At 40.8% G+C, this 17,183-nt stretch overlaps 1 protein-coding gene across 11 annotated transcripts in view; it reads right to left on the reverse strand.

Moving 5' to 3' along the window:
• Positions 1 to 5,274, reverse strand: part of SULF1 (sulfatase 1) — a 161,432-nt gene extending 156,158 nt beyond the window's left edge. For 8 of the 11 annotated variants that reach the window (XM_067712091.1, XM_067712092.1, XM_067712099.1 and 5 more), the window contains exons 1-2: positions 5,136 to 5,274; positions 4,474 to 4,794 (exon numbers count right to left, since the gene is read on the reverse strand). The gene's annotated coding sequence lies outside the window, so the exon portion shown is untranslated. Of the gene's footprint in view, positions 1 to 4,113; positions 4,313 to 4,473; positions 4,795 to 5,135 lie in introns of those variants that run through there. The other 3 variants (XM_067712098.1, XM_067712095.1, XM_067712103.1) reach the window with 2 other exon arrangements.
• Positions 5,275 to 17,183: the final 11,909 nt, after the last annotated feature.

Below are 17,183 nucleotides of genomic sequence, written 5' to 3' on the forward strand. Positions count from 1 at the left end.
TAGCGGGGCAGCTAATAGATGTAATTCCTACCACGGTTATGAAAGCTGAAATAGGAGGGGAGTTTTCAGAAAATACTCAAGCTTAATTTTGGACAATCATTTCACACATTCTGCCCAAGTGGCATTTTTCCTAAGCTGCCCCCAAATACAACCAATCAAGTTTTATCGGTTTTTTTTTTTCCGTTTCTCTTATGAATGGAGAGGAGACTATTAGAGCCAGTAAATGGCTCTAAAGTGGGGTAAGTAGAGAGGAAAGTGCCTTGGATGTCTGAATGTCCCTGTGAGCTAGCCAACACTCATTTATTAGTAAGGCATAAAAGTGGACCAGGCCAGTTCCTGTCTTAGGAGTCTTCACCGTACCTGAGGAGTCAAGTGATAAAAAGGCAAAGTAGAAAGTAGGGCTAAAAAAACCAAGGTAATTGTGCTAACTGCAACCCACAGATAACCAATAGCCTCAATGGAAAGAAAACATCACTGGGAGATGTAGTCAGGGGAGGCTTCCTGGAGGAGGTGGAACTTAAGCGGAAGCTTTGAAGAATGAGTATACAGAGGTGATGAGGATGTCCTACACACAGGCTTATAAACGTAGAACTAGAAGGAATATCTCACATGATGATAAACTCTCATTTTGCAGACAACAAGATGGAAAACTAGAGTGATTAGGGGTAAGAGACCAGAAGTGGGGGACATTGAGCTGGCCACTTGAGCCACAGGGAAGGGTAGACTTCTGCTGCTGTAGGGATTTGGTGGGAGATACAGTTGGAAAGTTGGGGCTGAATAACACAGGGGCAACATGTCGGACTGAGAAATTCAAACTTTATCCTGTGGACAGTGAGGGTCCATGTGGTAATTCTCAGCTGAGAAATGCTTTGATGGAAGCCGTGTTTTAGGAAGCTCAGCCCACAACTGGTGGACAGGAGGGAAGTGGAGGCGAGAGGACCCGTTAGGAGGTTGCTGTAATGACCCCCATGTGATTGGATCATTGCACTGGAGCGGTAGCTGTGGGCCAGATGTGGGTGACGCTTTAAAGGGAGGACTCACAGAATTTGATGACAGATTGGCTATGGGGGTGAGGGGAATATTAGGGAGAAAAAAAAGCTAACAGGCTAATACCCCTCCTCCCCAGCATACTGAGTTTGAATTGAAAATATTTTAAATAGGAAACATATTTCAGGACAAACTTTTCTCATAAAATATCTTCCTTCAAATATCTTTTTCCGCCCATGGATCTAACATAAAGGAAAGGTAAATTCACCATATGACCAGAGACTTAATGTCATACATGAGCCTCCTCTTCTTCAAAGTCAATAATGATGATTAAAAATAAAAATCTATTTAGAGTCAGCTCCTTAAACATTTTAATCCCCTTAAATTTACTCCATGCTCTCCCCACAAAAAATATTGCAGAGGGAAAAAAGAACCAGATGTCCTGACCTGACCCATTGGTTGGCCTCATCCACCTGGCAACGGTTGGTGAAATCACAGTACTCAGTATTAGAAATCCTGCTTTCTGGATTCCTAAAGGATAAACCATTTAAATCTAAAACACAAAAGAACCAAGCCCCTATCCTTTCCCATATGGGTGTATAATTAAGACAGTAAATGCGAAGTGTCGCACGTGCCACTCGTCTCTGCTATTACAATGGAAATGACCACAGCAATCTGCTTGAAGTCACATAAATTTCCTTAGAAGGAAAGAGTAGAGCCCTTTCAGTTCTTTGATGAAGGTTCCTGCTTGTCATCCACCACGAGTTCAATGATTATCCGCATTCATGTATTTTAGTTTTCCACGCCACTGTCAAAGTGGGTTTTGTAAGTTAATGGATCAAGCTTTCAGATCGCTTTTCGCCTCTGAGATTTGTCACCTTACTGCGTGTCTAGATCACAGGATGCAGCCACAGGGCAAGTCGAGATCTCCCTCAGCCCCACCCCCCAGTGATTTTTTCACCTCTCTGGGAGGGATACCCAGGGCGCTCAAACACTTTCACAGCTGTTAGAATACTGATGGGAACTTCATGTGTGTTACCAGCACAAGTGCTGTCAGGAAGAAACCAAATGTCAAACTGAGGTATGTAGAAGTCACCATAAATATGCCTCTGAATGTTTCCCATCTGGAACAGTGGCTTTAGATTTTGACAAGAAACTGGGATTGCCCTGCGGGCAGTGTCTTGAAACAGACCCTTTGGGTTCGTTAAGTAACTTCACTGTCACCTAAGCCTTGTTAGGGCGAGTAACACACAACGTTGCCTTCTCAAGGTGTGAATTTATAATTTCTCAACACTTCCTTTCTTGTTTTCATCCTGCCTAAATCCTGCGGACAGTTGACTTTTCGGGGGTGGGGGTGGGGTGGAGGGGATTCTTCCGTATTGCCAAAATCCTGGGCGGGCAGCCCGGTGGTCAGTCTGTAACATTAGCAACATATGCTTGGGATTGGGCTCCCATGGCTAAACAGGGACCTGCCTTTGTTAGATGCCATCACGCCAGATGTCCTGGAGGAAGAGCCCATTGGTGAGGAGGGACTTGACTTTCTCCTGTAATATCTCTGCTGTGGTGAAAAAGGGCATTGGTAGCCAGCACTGTACCTGCTTCCAGCCTGTGCTTATAATCCTAATCCTGACACGATGCCAGATATTAGTTTGCCTTTCTGTCTTTATTTTTTTAAACCCCAGTTCCATTGTAAAGCTAAACTGGAATGACTGGAATTCCAAAAGACTGCAGCTTATGAACTTAGTCCTGTTTGGGTTATGTAATATTGGGAATCGGATCTTACTCAGTTGTAATAACTGCCTGGTCATTTATGAGGATATCTTCTCATTGAAGAAGACTTCTGAGACTATTTCAGAGAACACTCTGAATAACAGCTAGATACTATATAACAAATTCTTGGAGTCTTACTTTTTTAAAAAGAGGATTAATAAACAATAATGGAAAAGAAAAAAATAAATACATTTTTAAAAAGAGGATTAAAAAAATCAACTCTCTTGTGGCCAAAAATATAGGTAATGCAACTTGGAACATAATTTTTCACGCATCTTTTTGCAGCTGAATACAAAAATCACAGGGCATTAGCCATAAATTCTTGTTATTCAACCTACAAAACAGCTCCTATTTCAGAATAGCTTATATACAGTATTATTCACAGACTCTCTCACCTGCCAAGGGTAAGGACAGTGTTGGGTTTCTCTATGCAGTGTGGAAGTCCAGTAGGAACAGGAATTTTTAAGCACCACAGGTATCTGAACGCTGACGTGGGAGCGCAAGTCTGTCAGGGTGCAAAAGAAGTAACTCATGGACTCACCTTGCTGGATCACAAACTTGAAAAATGAAAATTTTATGTCTTTGATCCCTGTAAAAATAGGGCATCAACTTGAAAGGCCTTTGTTATACCACAAATTAAGCATCAGATATAAACCCCATTGCTACGTTCAGTTCAATCTAATTTTCATGGTGCTTTTGTCAGAGTGGTTAAATTAATGGCTACTCACAGATACGATGACAACTCATTTTGTGTTACTGGATGACCATTCATTTCCAGTGACTAATTTGTAATTAAAACCTTTTTTTTTCTTTAACGTTTGTTTAGAACCAAGCCAGAAAATCTATTTACATTTAATTAACACTTCAGAGAGCCTGTTTAAAAACACATAAATGTAGGGACTTTAACGATCCATTACAGAGATGCTCCTTTACTTTTCAGTGACTTGTAAAACTTTCACAAACAGATCTGCAAATGAATTACCTCCATCTGCTCCCCTGCAGCTGCAAAAGGGCCGTGTTAAAAAGCACTTTCCTACTTCTTCCTTTTCTGCTTTTCTTCTAGCTCTAAGCATTTGTGTTTTAAAGACGCTCTCTCAGCTGCTCCGAAGGCAGCCCCTTCTCTTAAGGAGTTTCCAACGTTAGAGTCCATCTCCAAATTGTTTTCGAAACACTTTGGTCCATCACAAATCAGACAGGACCTACATTGCAAAAATCGGGGAAGAAAGCTTTTCCATCTCTGCCAGCAACTCAGTAATAGACTCTTCAAAGAATCTTGATCAATTGGGTAGTAAAATGCAACAGTTTGAAAGAGACTTTTAATTTTGAAAGCTAAGATACATGCATTCTTGGACTTACCCATCCTTTATGAACAATTTAGAGCTCTTGTTTTGAGTATGCAATGAGGATATGAAAGGGTGGGGACCAACACCGCTTCCAAAGACATTTTCTGAGCTACACCTTCCAGAGCAAGGCTTGAGGAGTGTTAGTTCTATAAAGACAGCCAAGCACCAAGCTATGTTCACTGTTATCTGTCAGCCGTACAATAGTAGCATTGATAGGAGAGCAACAACTGGGTTTGACAAGTGTGCTGTGCCAGCATTCCATTCAAAAGTATGTTGAGAGAGAGAGAGAGAGAGAGAGAGAGAGAGAGAGAGGGAGAGAGAGAGGGAGAGAAGGAGGGAGGGAGACAGGCGCATTCAATATCTTTCACTTTACCTGAAAAAGCTGCTTTTCTTGTGGCTGCAGAAAACGAATTCCTCCTCTTCTTTCCCAAGCAAGTAGTTCTCTTGCCTGCAGCTCCCGCTTGGAGAAGACCACACAGCTCCAGCGAGGCAGCCTTCCTGAACCTAATCCCCACTCCAATGTGATGACACACACTAACCCCAACCATCTGGTGAAACACGTCCTCGAGCACTCAGCACAGTGGTGTGTCAAGACGGGCTGCCCAATCCATTTGCTGGGGCTGGGTGTCTCTCACCGACTGGAGGCTGAGGGCAGCGCTGAAACTGGAGGTCTGAGAACTCCCAGTCAAGTAACCTGAGATTTTCCGAGAGAAAGAACTGCTATAAAAAGAGAAGACGTGGGAGGTGCTAAAGAGAAGGTGGAGGGAATTAATTATGCCGGTGGCCAGTTGTGCGGTACTTTTCACAACTCCTTGTGCGCCCCCGGGGGACCGTGGGGACCCTCCGTAGGATGCACAGAAACACTAAAAAATTTTCCTGCCAATCTAGGGAGCGCAATCTACTCAGCGAGCACCCATTCCCCCCCCCGCCCCGCCCGGGAGATAAAAAATTCATCTTGACATACTGATAAAGTGTTCATGTGGGAGTTGTTTGCACTGAAATGTGACATCTACATTTTGAAATCTACACTCCTACCTTCCTGTGATGAGATTGCGGCTGTCTCCAGCATTCCTGGGAGGAAGCGGGTGGGGAGTGCAGTTAAGAGCAGAAACTTCTCTCTTCTCACAGACAGCTCTTCACGGTTTGTCAGGGGCTGAACTTCAGAAACAGTCAATGAAAATCATTTTCGTTTCTACTCGTGTAAAATAGCACGCGCTCCCATAGATAAAGGCGGCTTTTTGAATCACTCGCTGCCTTCACAGACATCTCTTTGTAAAAAGCACTGGGTACCAGAGGGCTGCACTCTGTCATTGATTATTTTTATTGGCTTCTAGTTAATTGCACTTATAATGTCCATATAGCTCAAACAGCTCATTAACAATTTTCCTTTGAAATGTTTTCAGTTTGGGGCCATTTCAATACCTCCTTCTTCTGTGCATTTCTTTCTTTCTTTCTTTTTTTTTTTTGAGTTGTCTGAACTGTTTTATAGAAGTAATTACTTTGATAGCAATTTGAATGAGAAAATGGCTATACTTGTTACGGTACTTTTAAAGAGCTATCTGGAAATAAATTAATTGCCTCAAATCTTACCACTTAAAAAAAACTCCATCAGACTTCTAAGGAATTTTGATAACCTGAAATAGAAAACAGGAATTTGAAATATTAACAACTCCCTGACCATCTGTGGGAAGCCAACATTTTAAATATTGCACTTTTTGAATTTCTTTGGACTTGGAGGGGGATCACCTGGGGGGGGACCCTTTAAACTTGCCTAAAGCATGAAAATCTAGACTACAAATAGATATCGAATACTCAGAATGCCCATATCACAGAGGGAATTATTTCAATATCTGGCAAAATTGACTAACTTTTTTTTTCAGGAATTTTTGTGTGATATTATATTAAGATACTTAAAAATGACTTCTGGTACCATTTTCTGAAGCACAGGATTAGAGAACCATTATTTTCAGACAATTAATTTTTCCTATAACTGGGCTGTAGGGAAGAAGGAAAAAAAAACAGTATTGGAAGTTGGAGTCCTGAATCATTTGCTCAGTTTCTTCCCAGAAGTGATTATGAGGTGTCTGTTTCACAATATCTAGTAGATTCCCTAAACCATTACTCCTAATCAGCTAAATCCAGATACATAATCAACACTGGAACATTCAACAATGGCAAGTGGTCCCATGGGGCTAAAACTTCCCTTGGGCACCATAAACTTTTTAATAGTGCCAATTATTGCAAAGCAATTTTTTCATTAAAATTTTTTTTTTTCTTTTGGCTAATCCAACCAGACCCATGTCGGGAAATCTGGATTACCTCAACTGCATAGATTTTGAAGACCCTGGAGACGTTATTAAGGTAGTTTGCCTTCTCTTAAACTGTAAATTGAGTAACAAAAGTAAAACCTAAGAAACTGTAAGGGTGTTGCATCCCATTTTATCAACCCTGTGCTGGTAACACACCTTCTGTGAGACATTTCCCCAGTGCTCCTGGCTCTGATCCACACGATTGTGGAAAGAGCTTTTTAGCAGAAACATTTCTCTTCTCTTCTCAATTGTAAATCTTTTCCTAAAATCTCAGTCACTACTTCTCTTTTATTGATAACTTCAGTTATTATGCTACCTAAAACTTGCTCTAAAATTAAAAATACAAGTGGAGCAACAGATCTTGCCTGTTCGCTATGATCTTAATTCTTGTCCTGTGCAGTGCCTGTAAACATTACCTTTCACAAGTATTCTAAAATGAGTCCACAATGACACATTTTGGGGTTGATGTTCTGCCATGCTTTTGTTAAGGAAAATCAACTCAAACAAAGACCTGAAGCTGGTGCTGCAGGATAAGATCCGGGCTCCCCTTCTCTCTGTAACCAGCTCCAGTGCTCAGCAGTGTCAGTTTAGAAGTTAAGAATTTTCCATTACCTCTCTTCCCTTCCCCTTGCCATCTGCAAACAGTTTATTTTTTAAGAAAAAAAAAAAAAAAAGTGAAATTGATTCTATCTTGAAAGATCGAAACCTAAAATATGACACGTTCTAAAAGATGATATTCAGCTTTTGAATGTCATGTTGATCAGGGTGAGGTTGTGTGCAGAGGGTATGGCTTCATCACAGGAATTAAGTAGGGACACTCCTAAAATGAAAGATTAATTGTAGGTAACGGTGATATTGAAAAATAGCCCTTCCTATTCTGTTCCCACAGTTAAAATGTCCCTTTACTTATTAGCGCCAATTAGTTTCCATGGTAACCGGTCAGCCCTTGTAAACCCCTGCTCTGAGCTTGGCTCATCTTTGTCTAGACTGAGCTCACCACCCTTCTTCCTCCACAGATGGCAGTTTAGCTGGGTCTATATCTATACCCATATCTCTTGCACACATGTAACAGGCACATAAGTGCCCACATCCACATTATTACTAGTACAATGGTGGCCAAGGGAGAATGGAAGCGGCATTTCATCCCTGAGCTACAACGCGTGCATCTGCTGCCACACTAATTTTTCCCCCTCTTGGTTATTGTTTCTTCCCGCCTTGTTCTATTATCAGCTGTTTGCTGCTTGTAATTTCTTTTCAGGGAAGCCAATACAGTATAATAAAAACCTCATTAAACAGAAACACCTATCAGCCTCAGAGAAAGCCCTGAACGACTCCTTTTTGTCTAAAGAATCATTAACGTGAAAAAGAAAAACCACTTGTTTGTCATGCTTGGGAAAAAGAGAACAAAGCCAGCAGAAAGGTTTACCAAGCCAGGAGCTAATATAAAGATTTAATGCACTTAAGACACCGTGGTTCTTTGCCCCTTGTGCTGCCAGTTGGCCAAGAATCCCAACTTGGGCTCAGTAAACAAATCATCAGGGAGGGTGAGTGAGCCTGCCGCTCCAGACTCCTGGTGGGGAGGGAGGGAACAAGGCTCTGCAGCATCCTGGCTGTCACAGGCGGCGCTGTGCCCCAGGGCCACGGGCAGGTGATGCTGCTGGGGTGCCTGAATGTTAGTGTGACTACAGAAGAATCCCATGGAAAGTGGGGGAGGACCGTCAGCAAAAGCTTGAAACTGTGAGAACTTAGCAAGACAAGGGCTCTAATAATTTGTGCTGACTTTACTTCTTTGGACACAACTCTATTTTATTGTTATTTTTTTGGCCACGCTGCGCGGCATGTGGGATGTGAGTTCCCTGGCCAGGGATCGAACCCCTGCCCCACGCAGTGGAAGCACAGGGTCTTAACCACTGGTCCACCAGGGAAGTCCCACGACTCAATTTTAAATTAGTGTTATTTTGAGGTAAGCCATTCCCTATAAGAATTGAGATGATACCAACAGCTTGGAAGCCAATGCTTTCATTAGGGCTGTGTTTAATCTTGATAAGAGTAAGTCAAAATGGTAGCCTTAGATTTCTCCTCTTCGTGTAACCTCGGCTACCGCTGCTTTTCCAATACCTGTTTTGACATAACTAAGATCCAGGTTCCCCCAATTCTGCTGCTGAAATGTTTTACTCTTAAAACAAGTTTCTGAGGTTGGCTCTGAGGTCATCTTAATCTACGTATTAGAAAAGAAAAAAGTTCTGATCACCAATGTTTTATCTGATAGGATATGGGAATCTGGGGCGCTCCTTATCCAGGTGAATTTTTTTCTTTCATGGTAACATCCCTTTAGGTTTTTTCTTTTAAAACAAATGGCAAATGTCTTCTAAAGTACCATGATGCTAGAAATACGTGTAATAATTAGCCCATTGCTATTCATATCATGTAAAGTGTCTTATATGCCCAATATATCTTATAATTTGGAACATCCTGCACTTCTAAATTACTCAGGGCTACACAGACATTCACTTACACTCCTTCAGCTAAACTTTACTGTCTTTATTCGCATTGAACCAAATCATTCTCAGAAAGAGAGGGGAAATTATTGCCAGTTAAATGTTAAGTCACATGGTACGCAACAAGCATTAGGCTTGTTCGTGTTGTCAATGACTGCAGAGCTATAGGGGAGGTGACACTGGAGCCAGTGATGACTTTCATGTCAGATGGATGGTTTTATCACTGAAGTTAAGTTTCCTCCAGGAAGCACAAGCCTAAGTTTGCTGAAAAGGGGTAGGTAGCTGTGCACTGTAAATAATTTGGGGAGGATAAAGGGGAGGGTGCTGAACCACTTAGGACAAAACAGTGACCCACAAATGGGGTAATTTAATAAAAGACACTGGATTCAATAGAATATGGCAAATAGGCTAATAAAAAATTTAAAAACCTATTTGAAATCCATATTTGTGGAAATCAGTGTTTGAGGCATTGGATAGTAGTCCTCGTTTGAGCAGATAGTTAAAGTTATGAGACATTATATTAGAAAGTATAGATATCAGGTAAGAGAAAAATACGAATTTTGGCTGTAAGAACTTGAGGTTTTATCGGATTCACTTGGAGGTAGGATTGGGATATTTGAGATGGGGTGTATATCCGAGACCTAAAGAGTCGCATGATTGTCTTTCATTTGTATTATGTGTATTTCCCAGTTAAGGTAAATAGTGTGAATGAAGGGAGAAAACTGGATGCGGGGATGGGCATCACTCATGTCCAGAGAATAGACCAGAATTTTGCCTTTGGAAGAGTTAGTAGATAGAATTGAATCCCTGTATTTTAGAGGTAAGAAAAGTGAGGCCAACCAGCAAAGTCATTGGTGGGACGAGGAATAAACCCGAGGGTTCAATCTATTAGCTCACCTCTTTTGCTCTCAACAGCATCATGCACTTTTATTAGAAAGAAAATTCAAAACTGCAAAAATTCTCTTAAACTGGAATAAGTATGATTATTGGTGTTAAATAATTTGAGAAATTACGGGGAATTCAGATGCATGAAATACCTTTAGTTCTGCAGTATTTCTTCTTTAAGTCATTAGAGTGCTGAAAGCCATGGGATTTGGTAGCAGGTGTAATCCTAAAGGCCACAGAGCTTTCCTTAGTAATCATTGGGTAAAATGATTTTTCTTGTGGCTATCCTTTATTGCAAAAAGTGGGATAGATCCCAGGGGACACATCATCAACCTTTCTTACTTTCATGTATTTTTTTTCAATATACAGGATTAGAGATTTGAGGATATCTCAATAAGATTAATGCTATATTGACTTAGGGAGAAATGGATATCAGATCCTGAACTGAAATTTTTCCTTGCTGGGGCCATAAGAATTGGGAAATAGGGCAGGAATATGTCCCGGTTATTTGCCTAATGTCTGGAAAATTAACAAAGGTATAGTGTCCGATATACCAACCAGAATCATGTTTTTAAAAGTAGAGTTCACTGCTTTTCTGACATTTATTTGAAAAATTTAAAATATAGGGCTGGGCCTTAGGCAAGTGGAAAATATAAAAAATTTAGTGACAAAAACAATAATCACTGAATGCCACAACAGGACACCACAGAAGAATGGATACCTACGGCAGAAGCATTCCATAAAATAAATAAATAACTTGTCAGTAAACAAAGAAAAAAGAGGGAGAGTTTCCTTCTCTTGGGCTCACAAGTCAATCCATTTTAAAATTACAAACTCTTCAAGAGCAAAAACTGTCTTATCTTTGCATCTCTTCTCTTTAGAATTTAGTACAGTGCATTTACAAAACAGATTTTCAGTATAAGTTTCCAGGGCTGAGGGTTGCTTGTCTTGGATGAATCTATAAATGCTGCTTCTTGAATGACCTAGCTCAGTTTTTGGGGGGAGATTAAGTAGTTAGTTTGAAGGCCCTTACTTCTGAGTCTATAGCCAACCTGCTGAATACATAGCTCTTCAAAAGCAGAATATAGTCCCTTGACATATTTTTCTTTCTCATTTTCAGGAAGGTAATATGGTTCTAGTACTCAACAGTACTGGGAAGTAAGTACCCGTGTAAAAGTTTCTGAGTAACAGCTGCAGACTCACACTTGTTACTGTTACAGTCTTTGTCAAGAAACCGAAGCTAACAGATGTTAATAAAAAAAAGCTCATTTCCATAAAATATAGAGTTTGTTAAATGAGCAGCCATCTTCAGTTGCTTACTTAATAGGCCAATGGAATTTCTGCAAGCTAAATAAAATCTTGGATTTTGTTAGATTCTTTTAGAAAGATATTTGACAGATTGACATTATTATCCTATCCTTTTGGTGGTCTTTCTTAGTCATCACACACCAGGATACGCAAAAAAACGCAACTGTATAAAATAGAAAACTCTGCTTCTTTTTCTCTTGCTAGTTGTAGTTTGCTTATTATTTTGACAATCACAATTTCTTTCGCATCAGTTGCTTCCTAGGAAGGCTGTCAAAAGAGCAGTCACAATATTTATGCTGATTTTAAAGGCAGATTTATCAAGTATTTTCCAACAGACCTCTTTTTTAAAAATAGGACAGCCCTAAGCCAGTGTTAACTCTTACTTATGCTAAATAGCTCTTTCTGGTCTAATTTAACAAAAGCTTTGATTTCAAGTGTGAATATGTCAGAAGCTAAAGATGAAGTAAGTTTCTTTCCTCTATGCTTTGCATTGGTGAAGATTTCTAATCAATGGTTTAGTTGCCTCTAATGTCATCAATGACAATATTCAAGCCAGAAGCTATAAAATAGTGCACTTTTAGAGGTTCATTACCATGATTCTTAATTTATTTTTAAAACAAACATAATTAATTTTTTGAAAGTCTATTCTCTGAATTTTATTTTTAAAATTTATTTAATTTTCTCCTGCTAAAGTAAACCTTGCCAGCATTGATAAAGCTCTTCATTTAAAGATATTACTCTTTAGTCCGGCCTTTCTTCCCCCTGACCTATCCCATGAAAAGGACTGTTTCTTCTTCTAAATTCTATCATCATAATCACATAACACCTAATAGTCTTGGAACACTCACTATCAGCGAAGCTTTTTAATGTATTCACCCAGGCTATTTAATTAACCATCACAATACTCCGATGAGGAAGATCCTATTATCATCTGTATTTTACAGACAAGAGTATTGAAGTTTAGGAATAGAAAGTGCTCTACTTGAGGTCAAACATCCAGTAAGAAGCAAAGCCTGGATTTGAACTCCAACCTTCAGGGTGTATGTCACTAATGAATTTGTTCTTGTTTCAACTCTCTAACTTCCATTTATGAGACTTTGATGGCGGTAGGATCATTCCTCAAGAACGTCTGTCACTTTGCTAAAGCCCAGTTGTACTCACGTTTATATATGTGTTTAGGAAGTATAAGAATACCTTCCAGAAGGAAAGCCTTCAACAAATTGGAGAAATAACTCTCCACTTTTGCTCTGAAATGAGAGACACAAGTGAACCCTGTTAGAAACCAGACAACACGCCCAAAATGGAGTCACTTATGCCAAGCCCCACATCACCAAACCAAGACATAATTAGTTTCGACTCTCCCAGAAATGGAATCTTAAACCAATCAGGAATCGCCTGATGAGCACTAGTGAGGTGCTTTGCCTGACAGACCCCTGCCATGCCCTAAAGGAAAGTGACCTCACAATAACAGCCTTCTTTTTCTGTCTAATATAACTTCCTTGTTCCTGCTGCCTTTTGCCTATAAGTCTTTCATTTTGTACAGCTCCTTGGAGCTCCTTTTTATCTGCTAGATGAGATGCTGCCCAATCATGAATTCTTGAATAGAGCCAATAAGATCTTGAAAATGTACTCAGTTGGATTTTGTTTTTTAGCACCTAAGGAAGGGTTTTCCTACAATGCGTGATCTGTCTCTGACATTTGATGGGCAGGATCTCATTCGCGCACCTAGCCAATGCCAGGACACCAGGGCACTTAGGACGCAGAAGGTGCTATTTGAGGTGATATTAAGTAGCAGTGAGGCAGGACGTGCACCTATTTACACCTGAATTCTCTATATCAGATCCTTGGTCGCCTTTCATTTTTGTAAGCCTCTACATCTTTTGCAGGGCTTAATAGCCACATGCATTTGATTTTTTTAAAAAATATGACTGCCCCAGGGCAGTCATTAAATACCATTCTTAATCCATCATTTCCAATTCTTTTAATTAATCCTAGGGGAATTTTAATTGACAGGCATTACTTTCTCAGGAGAACCCCAAGCATGCTTTTCTGATGCTTCGTTTGGACCAGAAGTGAGTCCTAATCCCCTAAAGATGTTTGATAACAGTTTAAACCACTGTGAGCTCAATTATGGGATTAGAAATTAGATTTTGAAGTAGCCAAGGGGTAAACGTAAAGGGTTCTAGCATTTTAAAAAAAGACTATGGCTTTTAATCCCCCAGAGATATTTTTTAAATGGTTTGTCAAAATACGTTAAAAAAGAAAATTTGATATTATATGGTATCTTCTACTTTTATTACCTTGCTGGCTAAGTTGCCTAGGAAATTGATTAAACTTTCTTATTGGTTATAAAGATCTCCTGAGTAAAATACTTCATGTATCTCAGGCTCCTTTATTGACTAAATAAAAAAATAAGTTTTTCCTAGAGAAAATATATCAGGGCCTTGATTTTCAAAGTATGTCAATAGGTTTAGGAAGGTACTTCTTAACCTTTGATGATAAAGTCATTAATAAGACATTTTCTGGAAAGAGTCACTTGAATAAATTCAAGGCACTTTTTTGAGGAGGTGATTTAAAGTTAAATAAATGGGAAGACCTGAATTCAAAGGAAATTTGTTTTTAGAGAAATGCCCCTATCAACTGGCAGAACATTCCATATGTCACACCCATGGAGAGCAGCAGAGGGAAGGGTTCCAAAGCCTTGTTTTCTGATCATCTTTCAGAACAGAAGTGGCAATCAAGCATTTGTATTTTGTTACCCTGGAAAGTGAAGCCTTTAAAAGGGCCAATTTAAAGTGTTTTATTATTGCCTTAAATGCTACTGTTCTCTGATAGTCATGGTGTTATGTGATCGTGAGTGTTAGACACCAAGTCCAAATTGTAAGGATACTTTCCTCATGGTTGCAATGGTTGCAAGGGAAAGAAAGAGAGAAAGAGGGAAAGAAAGAAAGAAAGAAAGAAAGAAAGAAACGAAGGAAGGAAGGAAGGGAGAAAGAAAGACAGAGAAAGAAAGAAAGAAAGGGAGGAAGGAAGGAAGGAAGGACGGAAACTCATCAGGGCTCTATCTTGGCTGTTTTGAGCCTCATTAAAATGAACTCAGTATAATATCAAACTCAACACAGAAGCCCAGTCTTCTGGGAGATGGGAAGAGGATTGCTTACACAATCTTTAACATAGGAACATTGGGGGTCTGAAATGGAGCCGATGCTTCTTCTAACCCTGAAAGTCTCCCAACTCACATAGCCACGAGAATCACTGCAAAAACCTTGGAATTATACATATCCTGAGAGCTACAAAGTGGAAGCTTAGGGAAACTGCTGCTCACAGAAAACTCTTAACCCTGTTGATCTCTCTCATATCTGAAATTCCTCTGGTGGGGATTTATCTGGTTTAATAGGTGTAGTTTTAAAAACAAAAACCATCTGCCCTTCATTCTTCAGAGAAGAAATTTGCCAACTCATGATGAGGATATTGGACTTTGCATGGGAGGGTGATGTGGGAAGGATGGCAGAGAAGACAGAAAGAGGGGTGGGAGGACGTCAAATAACGTCTGTGCCTAGCATTGACCTTTCGCTAAACCAGGGAGTGAGATTCCTCCATACTGCATGATTTAGTCGAACTGCAGATCAATTAGGCTTCTGCTCCTTGCCTCAAAGATAACCATATTTATAGCATCGTGTCATCAGGAAAAATGTTTTCTTAGGTTTCCAGACACCAGGAATCCAAAGTGAGTTGGACACTGTGTTTTCTGTATTATTTATAGGAAGTTTAGAAATGAAAATTAATCTAAAGCTAGTGTTAACAATAAACTTATTTTGTAAGCATCCAGACAGCCCCCAAATTCCTATATACCTTTGGAAAGTAATGTACCCTTCCATCTCCCTTCTTTCACCCTCACCTCTGCAGTGGCTTTGGGGGACCAAATTCTGCAGACCCTTGCTAGAGATGATGTTGTCTAGGAGAATATAAGGCTGGAGGGAAGTTTCTAGCATATTTAAAAAAAAAAGTGATTCTGCTATAACTTAATACAGCCTTGTGGTATATATTAAGTGTGGTATACATTTATATTTGAAACTTTATGCTTGTAACCCACAAATATATAATGCAATATAATTGTGCCCTTCATACTGTGATTATAAGATATATCAAAACTAGTAATTCCTAGTACACAACGGAGAGCACGGGCTGGAAATAGGACACGCGTTTAAGTTGAATGACAAACATCTTTCTTCAATCCTTTTAGAGTACTTCTGGGTCTATAAATGTAATCAAATTTGGAGATACTATCAAAAGTCTGACTTGGGGTCTCTTTGTGGATGCTAAGTGCAGACCAAGGCCACGTGCAGTCAAGGAAAAGGACGTATGGGAAGAGTCAAGATGGGGAGGAAGGCTTAGTGAGTGGGGTCATGATGCAGAAACAGGAAGGGAAAGGGAAGGGGAGAGAGAGAGAGAGAGATCAGAGTTCGAAGTACCACTAATTGGAGAAGGTGAGGTCCGAGCTAGGCAGAGGGAATGCAGTCATATGCAGAGGCTTGGATTGGATTTAGGAGTTCGTGACGATGGATAGAAAAAAAGTTTCAGACCAGGAGAACAGAAAACCATTGCAGAATCTGGAAGAGGTGTGTACATTTGCCCAATTAATATGCGATAGTTGCCAAGCCAGAGACTTTCTTCTCTCTTCCCTGATTTGAAACACTCACCTAGAAATAGCAGATCAGGAATAAGAGGGTTGGAAATTTTTGTACAGACTGAAGCAGTGTTCCTGGACAGGATCTTGTGATGAGAGTAACAAACGCTGTTCTCCAGTAAGCCCGCCTCCAGCAGCTGGGAGTGAGGTCCAAAGCCAAAATGCTGGTGTGTATCCAGAACATACACACTTTCCTGTCATCTATCTGCACAGCTTCTGTTTATCCTGGAAAGTCCTGCTCAGGTGTCACTTCTGCAAATATTTTCTACCCTCACAGACAGAGACAATCAGGCCTTTCTTTTTCCTGCTTTCCCGCTTCATTTGTACCTCTGTGGTCGTGCTTAAGGAGGCACTAATGTAATGATCTCCGGACATCGTGGTCTCCTTTACTAAGACAGTGAGCTCAGGATGGATCTTACATGTCCGGGCATTTCGGTGCGGTTGGCAGTTGAAGCCCATGGTACCCACCCTCTGAGGATCATAAGATTAAAAGTGTGGCAGCCCCCAGCTGTCTCACCCTTGGGATTGGCAGGAGCGGAGTTTGTGGAAGGCGGAAAACTGTGAATAATGTTGCTGCTTTGATAGTTTTCAAATGTTACCCTATTAGGAGTACTACCCTGTTTAGGGGAGGTTGATGTCAGGCATAAAGGAGAGAAAGTGAGTGCTAATTTGGGAGGCAGATCATCTTGGTTCCACGTTGGCTCTGCTCCCCATTGTTTGAGCATCATGGATGGGTTGCTGTGCACTCTTGGGATTCGGTTCTCCCATCCGTGAAATGGGGATGTTGGAAGGCTCCAAGGTCCACCTTAAAGTCTTCTGTTACCCCTGTGGCCCTCCAGGACCCTGCTCTAGGCAGCCACATACCATCAAAATGTGGCTCCCAAGTTCCCTCAAAATAATCCTGGGACCCAGGACTTCCCTGGTGACGCAGTGGTTAAGAATCCACCTGCTAATGCAGGGGACATGGGTTCGAGCCCTAGTCTGGGAAGATCCCACATGCCGCGGAGCAACTAAGCCCATGCGCCACAACTACTGAGCCCACGTGCCACAACTACTGAAGCCCGTGTGCCTAGAGCCTGTGTTGCTCCGCAACAAGAGAAGCCACCGCAATGAGAAGCCTGCACACTGCAAGGAAGTGTAGCCCCCGCTCGCCGCAACTAGAGAAAACCCGCGCGCAGCAACGAAGACCCAATGCAGCCAAAGATAAATAAGTAAAAATATATTTAAAAAAAATTAATCCTGGGACCCTTCACTTTTGGCCAAATCCCATATTTCCTCTGTTCTGATGTTGCAGACCTAGCGGGTCTGAGAAGGAAGGACAGCACCTGGGTTGTGCATTTCTTCAAACCCCACACAGTGTTGTGCTTCTGCTCCCTGTGGAGAGAGTGTAAGAGCA

Source organism: Pseudorca crassidens, chromosome 17 (genome assembly GCF_039906515.1).
Source record: "Pseudorca crassidens isolate mPseCra1 chromosome 17, mPseCra1.hap1, whole genome shotgun sequence".
NCBI lineage: Eukaryota > Metazoa > Chordata > Mammalia > Artiodactyla > Delphinidae > Pseudorca > Pseudorca crassidens.